The sequence below is a fragment of the Abrus precatorius genome, unplaced genomic scaffold, assembly GCF_003935025.1.
Source record: "Abrus precatorius isolate BTA unplaced genomic scaffold, Abrus_2018 Scaffold9, whole genome shotgun sequence".
NCBI classification, from domain to species: domain Eukaryota; kingdom Viridiplantae; phylum Streptophyta; class Magnoliopsida; order Fabales; family Fabaceae; genus Abrus; species Abrus precatorius.
In genome coordinates, this window is record NW_020874439.1 from 17934191 (window position 1) to 17942586 (window position 8396).

The 8396-nt window shown below is 30.6% G+C and overlaps 1 non-coding gene across 1 annotated transcript; it reads right to left on the reverse strand.

Moving 5' to 3' along the window:
- Positions 1-8289: 8289 nt before the first annotated feature.
- LOC113851779 lies at positions 8290-8396 on the reverse strand. The gene has a single exon (XR_003502344.1). It is a non-coding gene; the product is annotated as a small nucleolar RNA R71 (small nucleolar RNA).

Genomic DNA, 8396 nt, shown 5'->3' on the forward strand with positions numbered 1-8396 from the left:
TGAGCAGTCACGGGTCGCTCAACAAAGATAGCAATCAGAGGTCTAGTCAGGAAGAGAGTGTGTGGCCCGTGGTGCACCCGTTCTGCAGTCGGTGTTATCACCACTCCCTCTTTCCCAAGGTATTTCTACCATCCTCATCTCCCACATCCCCAGTGTATCGTTGAACCATTCATAGCACATTACAACAGCTCTACTACACCCCAGTCACACATTTCAATATACGGCACATAGCCCACATTTAACAGTACACGGCACTATGCCCATATTTATTCAACCATACAGCACTAGGCCCACATTTCATTTTCACAACACACACAGCCCCTAGCCTATTCCCATTCACATTACACGGCCCTCGAGCCCACATTTTCACAATGTTCATTCAGATATACACACATGTATAAACGGCACAAGTACGTACATCACATATCTCAGCAATTTCCTATCCTCTAGTCAGCCACATCACAATATCACACAAAATATCAGCAAATCACACATAAAGGAGTAAGGTAGAGTCCCCTTTACCTTGGATTGAAGACCCACGTCTGAACTCAACTATAGAAATGCTCCCCACACGACTTTCAGCCTAAACACATGAAAGAATTCCATGAGAACCTCGAAAATCACCAAGAACAAAGAAAGGGAAGGAAAATGAAAACCCTAATCATTTAAACTCACCTCCAAGCGTTCCCCAGACAAATCTGAGCTCCAATCTCACTCCCGAACGGCTTTGGAGGCAATTAATCGATGAAATAGGGCTTTGGGAACGAGAGGATCAAATGAATTTCGAAGAGAGAGGGAGAATAACTCTCCCCGAACCCTAACCCTCTTTAAATCCTTTTCTAGTTGTGACACTCTTATTATAGTGAAAAAACTAGAGAAAAATGCACTCTGGTTTCTGCAGAATCTCGCTACAGCGAGATCCTCTCGCTATAGCGAGATTGCACCCAGAAATGCATCACAAACTGTCGCTTTCTCGCTATAGCCAGACGTCTCTCGCTACAGCGAGAAGGTGACAGTTTCAGTCCTTCTCCCAGGGCCCTCTCGTTACAGCGAGAACAGTCCAGTAATACGCCTTGCACTTAGGCACTTCAGCCCAACCAGTCATGCATATACACAATATACACATTCATATACTTATTACACACAAAAACATCATTATCAATTAAATCAACACACACACACACACACACATATATATATATATATATATATATATATGCATTTAGATTTATATAAATAACAATAATTAATATTATCAAAATTTGGGGCATTACACTTAATGCTTAACATTCTTACTGTTAAAGATAACTCTGAATAAACACATCCATCCCATAAAGGCTTGTTTGCTACCTCTAAAAGACTATAAAAACTTGCAACATCTCTATTAAGTTCTTGTTCAACTTCAAAATCACAAAAAATTTTAAATTTAGGACCAACAACATCATAAATCATTTCTTGATAACGACCATTGCTTTCTTCCGAACTCACATTACCTACATTCTCATATAATTGCGATGTACTTAAACTACCTTCAACAGAACCCATTCCAAATTGATTTTTCACATTAGGAATTTCACCTTAATTAATGTTATCATCGTCACTGTCTTTTGATGACATTGGTAAATAATAATCTATATCATCATCATCTAATATATCTAACACAAGATGTTTTAATAAAATAATGTTAGTTAAAGATCACTTAACATATGATCAACATCTTAATTGTCACATCTTTGAAAATCATGAAATCTTATCTCATCTTAAGCTACCAAACTTTTTTTTTCTAATAAACTTGATATAGAACTAGTTTGGGTATACTTATAAAGTTCTTATAGGTGAAAAAAATATAATAAATAAATAAATAAAACTTATCTCATAAATTAAAAAAAATCTTATCTTTTCAAATTTTAGATAAATTAAATGAGAGAACTTATAAAATAATAGAGAACTATAAATTATTTATAATATATGAAAGAATTTTATACCTATTTTATACTCTTTTTTTCTTAGAAATATTTCTCTAGAAGTTCTCCTATATAGTTTAATTTGCTACAAACTTCATTATTTTGTCTATTTTTCATTCAATCACATCTAAGCTACAACATCTAACTTGGATTAGTTTTCTTATGATCTTCAAACATAATACCTTATACTTTTTCAAATATTCAATCATTACCAAAAACAACAATAATAACTTGACCCATTTTTAGTAAAAATATTTTTTGTAAATATAAATGATTCCTTTTATAAAAGATAATTTTATTTAACGTAATCAAAACTCAATTAAATTTTTTTAAATAAATAAAAATTAATACAAATTAAAATTTTATTGCCAATAATATGACTAAAAATGGATGGAAAGAATAATAAGTTACTAAATATTCATTAATATAAATATTTTGATTTAAAACTGAAAAACTAATTGAAGGTAAGAATGAATGAATAATGGCGCTTAGTGTGTATATGTATGTTCTTAGAAGGAACTATAGTTTATTAAAATAATGTCATAAATTTGTTAATATATACACTAAGAGCATCATGTTATAAACATAACATTTTGTATCACAAGTTATTTCAATAAATGAAATATTTCAAATTGAATTCTTTTTTATAAGAAATTGATGATATCTTTATAATAATAAATATAACTTTATATTATACCAAGTAAAAAATGTAATTGTAAAACTTTACTTAGTGCTATTCTTAAAATGTCCATAGTTAAGCATTATTAGTAGAACAATAATAATATGTTGATAGTAGTGTATAAATAGATCGATGATCAAGTCTCACAAATCAAAGATATGAAATATCACATCCTCACATAGATACATATTAACAGTAATGATGTATTAGAGTGACCGACCATGAGAATGTTGGATATAGATCATTACATGAGTGTCATAAATAATTCTTAGTATGATAGTAAGAATAAATAAGATGGAGGAATGTAAGTAATCTAGGAAAGATTTATCAATCCTATGTAGTGAGAGTAATATCTATAAGACCTCTTGAGAGAGTTAGACTACGAAATACATGGTCATGTTTAGTAAAATAAATTAGACATTTATTTGAAAAAATCAACTTAGGTATAAAAAATAAAATTGGAATTTACAAGGTGACATGTTTAATGTAAGTATTCAATTGAATATGAGGACAAAGAAACTAATCATATAATTTATACATTATCACAAAAATATGTTATGTCGATTTGATGACATTCTTAGTATTGAAAATAATGATATGTAATTAGATGTTGCTTATGTGTGTGTATTAATTATAAATAAAATATTAAAAGAACCTACAGAGCCACACATATGAACAAATTTGTCAAAGAAGTTAGATTCCACATGGACTGGAATTATTACTTAATTAGGCTAAATTCATAATTAATGAGCTTAGGGATTAAACCACACTCATTAAGCTTTATTCTTCAATTAAAGAGTATAAAATGCATAATATTTATCATGTGTGCCCATACTTACTCTTACACAACTACTTGTATAGTGATAGGAGGAGACTTTAGCAAATTGTGCATGTGGATACTTCAAGAGACGCAATTATAACTGTCATGTTAGCAAAAACTAGGAAACTTTAAAATTAAATGTGTACGAATATGCATGGTTTAAGATATCATAATCATATGAGCATTTGAAAAAAAAATTATTTCATTAACAAGTGCACAATTATCAAATACCCAATACATAATCATGTTTAATCAAATAAAAAGATAACATAAATGAACACATAATAAATCTAAATGTAGTGCTAATTAGAATGAAGCAATAAAAAATGTAAAGCCACAAGTCATGTTCTATGTAGATGCCTCCTAAAAAAAATACATATTTTGTCAAGTTTCAACTTTTCGTATGATGCCTCTCTTAAAAGTATTCCACATACTAAAAATCAATACATATTGCATTTTAAGATTTATGGTATATAACATATTTTATCTTTACTCAAAGAGTAAGTCTACAAATTAGTTCATTAGATAATTAGACCTTTACTTTTTAAAATTATCTAGTCATTCCTTGATATAACAAGTCGTCATGCAATTAGTTTCTCACATTCACTAATAGCTAAAAAATGTTAACTTTTATTATATAACGTTAAGTAATACATAGGATTCTATAACGATGTTGTTTTACATAAGGTTAGAGACTAATTTTATCATTGTCACTGTTGTCATCTTTGATGTTTCCTCTTCTCCACCCATAATGTTTCTAGTTGTCACTGCCACCTCCTGCTCTCCTTCCTCTACTAGCTTGACAAGTTTGTATTTTGGTATGCTTTTATAGTCTATATATTTATGTGTGACCATTATTTTAATTGAGTTTTACAGTAATTTATATATTGATTATACATAATAATATGAAAATGCCACTATTGGATTTTTGGTGCATTTTGAGCCTAAATTGGTTGGAAAATAGAGTTTTGCGACGAGCACACCTAGACCCCAATAGCCAGCATGTGAGTGCTTTGACTATATGGACGACCATGTTTATGGCTTTGCACAACTGTGCTTACTTATGAAAAACCCAAATTGAAGAAATTTTAAGGTTTTCAAATCTTATTGAAAAAAGACCATGGGGAAGTGACTAGGCATCTTGTTTTCCATCTTGTTTTCATCTTATCCATTCCTTACCTTTTATACATCTTTTTCATAACCCTGTTTATAATCATTGGCACATTCTTAATGGAACTTTAAGCCTTGATCGATCATACTTGAAGACCGAGAACTTTTCTCATCCCCAAATCTTTTGGGATAATTTAGTTTGCTATTTTCTTCTGACTATGTTTTGTTTATGATTATTTTAATTTTTTTCTTAAGCATGTGTAACTAAGTCCATAGTTAAGGCTATGGGAACTCTTGTTCATGAATTTATATGATTTTGATATTTGAATCTAAGTTTGTCCTATTACATATAATTACATATTGTGAATTTGTTATTCGTAACATAGCTCTAATTAATTACATCATAGGTAACTGTACCACAATTAGTTAAAGGATCTCTAGGATAACACAAGATAAAGGATTAGGTGAACTAAATTAATTTTTCTCTTCCAATCGTTATTAAATTAACAAATTCATAGATGTTTAATACTTTCTTTAATTGATATTTTGCATGACCATTGTGGGTGTTAATTGATAAGTCCATATTTTAATGTACTTTATGGCTTATATTTATGTAATTGGAGTTTATTTTATGGAGATTCCTCACTAGTTTCTATGTTAATTTTCACAGTTAAGCATAAGAGAACCATCAGTACTTTTTTGAGAATATTCTGAGCAAAAACTTTGATGATTTTAGCTAATCTCACACTTATGCACGACTGTGCTTCTTAAACTATATGGGCGTGCTTCGTTTTCTAGCACAATCATGCTGGATGAGGGTGCACTGCCATGTTAAACGGATCTACATTCAAAAGTTAAAAAATAAAAATTCAAACCCTACAGGAATTTTGATCCATATTTAGATTTGAAATTCATATAAAGATTTTGATTGAGATTCTGATTGTGAATAAAACTGATTTGAAAAGATAGAGCTTTACCGATGAGGAACTCATGGCATATCTTGTATAAAGAGGCCTTATACTCCACTCTATAGAGAACTTTTCTACTTCATCCTATACACTTGATTCTACACTCCTTCTTCCTCCTCTTAGTTTTGACTTATTTGACCGTTGAGAGTTATTAGAAATCATTGGCAAAGACAACGAGCCTCCCTTTAGAGTCTGAGCGAGTGATTGAGCACTCCTTGGAGAACGAGAACTCTATTCATCTTTTTCCCTTTTAAGTTTCTCTTATTTAAATTCTAATTTGTGTTTATGGATTTATTCTTCATACTTTTCGATTTTCGTTTTGTTATGAATAGCTAAATCCATAACTAGGGCTATAGGGGATCCTATTGCATACTTTGTGTGATTTTTACGTTTAATAGTAATGTTGGTTTCTTTGTGTGTTTGATTTTTATCCTATTGAATTGAATTGTTCATGTTAAGAACTAATTACCCCTAGCATTTCATAGTTAATTGCATCGTAGACGATCGTGCCACATGTGATTATGAAACTATAGGATAAAACGAGACAAAGGGTTAGGCGAATCAAACTTAATCCTTCTCTTCCAACCGTTCTGAAATTAACAAACTCATAGGTTCTCTATGTTTTCTCTATCTTTTGTCTTGCATTATCATTGGGATTAATTGCCTAGGGAAAATAATATTAACATTCCATGATCATCGGGTGTTAATAGATTATGTATGGGTGATGTAATATATTTTAAGTTTATATTTATAGTTTTATTTTCATTAATAAAAATTTTTCATATGTTTTATTTTTATTGTTTTTACCATTTTCTACTTATTTGAATAAATTGGGCCAATTATAAATAAATGCTTTAATTTTGTATTTTTTGTTATTCTAACCTTCTGACTACTATTTTGCCATAACTTTTTCTACAGATATCGTTTTTAGTTGATTCTAGTTGCATTAGATTCTACACATCTAGGGCTTTAAAATGCATATATGGATTACTGAATTTGGAGTTGTTTTTCATTTTTTTTATAATTTTTTGAGGTTGAGGCAGATTTGCTTAATATTTTTGTGAGATTACATTTAGACCCTTGTTATTTAATAATTGTATTTTCGATTTTAGACATTATTGTGGCCTGAATTTTGGCCACTTAATTTACCTTAATCAGAATCTATAAATAGACTAATAAGATTTTGAATTAGGGTATGATGTGATTAAACACTTTGAGATTTTGAGACTTAGCCAAAATAAGAATCCTTGTTTTTACTTTCTCTCAAACTCTCGTTCTTTTTTCATTCTTGCGTGGGTTAAGCGTTCTGATGGAAGGCTAAACCTCTCATCCAATCTGCAGAATCCAAACGTCGTAATTCTGACTTAAGTTCTGCGTTACATTGCTCCGAGTTTGTTCTCTTTTCTCTCTAATATCAAAATTGTGTATTGTGATCGTAATTGACTTTTCTATTGTTAGAATTCAAATTAGGACTCAATTGATGCTCTGATTTGATAATTAATGTGGATTAGGTTAAATGATTATTTGATTTAATTTGTAACTCTATTCAATTAGGTTATTCGATTGAATTAATAATTGAATTGAATGATTATTCAAACACGGATTTAAATCTTTAGATAATGTCATAGCTGAAGTTATACGCAATTGATATTTTGTGGATTGATGTTTCTTAATTCATTTTTACTCACTTTAACCCTCTCTGAATTAATTTGTAATTTTTAAAACCCCTAAAACCTTATTTGCATTTTTTAAAAGAAAACCTAAAATTGAATTTGACTGAGAATGTATCTCCGTAAATTAACCTAGGTTTGGCTCTATATTATAAAATCTTTAGAAAACTTAGGTCTTTTGATAGTGACTCGGCATCGTCTATCAATGGATGGTTGGTAAACACTAAAGAAATTAACATTGGGATTAAACTAAAGAAAACATAGAAAGGTGTAATAGGTGAAACCTTATGCCTTAAGCTTTTCTCATCCAATTTCTGTCAAGAACCTCCTTTGTTTCTTTTAAATTACTTTTTGAATTTAACTTTTTTTTATTTTAATCCATTATGCATCCTTTCTATTTAAACAATTGAATCAATGTATTCTTGGTAATTGAAAATAATCTCTGTGGAACGATAACTTGAGAACTTAATTCTAAAACTTTTTATTACTTTTGACTGGTATACTTGCCAATGAACAAGTTTTTGTTGCCGTTACTAGGGATTAATTTTCAATATTGAAGAAAATCGAGTATTTGGTTGATTTAAATATTTTTATTTTGTTTTATGCTCACTCGTTCTAAACCTATTGCAAAATTCATTTTTGATCCATAAATCGAGAAGACAACAAGTAGACTAAGGAAAGAGTGCAGACAGAAAAAAAAATGGTGGAAGAATGACCCATTTTAAAGTACATGACACCTACTGTTGACGATGATGCCGAAAGCATTGTAGCACCTGACATAGAGGTCAACAATTTTGAATTGAAGCCGACCCTAATCAATCTAGTACATTATTCCACATTCTTTTCGGGGTGACCTAACGAAGACCCCCACCTTAATCTGAAAAAGTTCCTTTGACTCACCAATACCATCAAATACAACGGTGTTACAAAAGATGTTAGAAGGGTTTGCCTCTTTCCATTCTCTGTCACGAAAAGGGTGAACGCATGGTTCTCCACACTTCCATCAATTTCAATTACAACGTGGGACGGCCTATTCCAGCAATTCTTGGCCAAATATTTTCCACCATCATTCTCCATGAGGCTAATGACAGAGATCTCTAAATTTCAACAATATGATTCTGAATCTCTATTCGAGACATGAGAGTGCTTTGGGAAATTTTTGAGGAGATGTCCACATCATGGTTT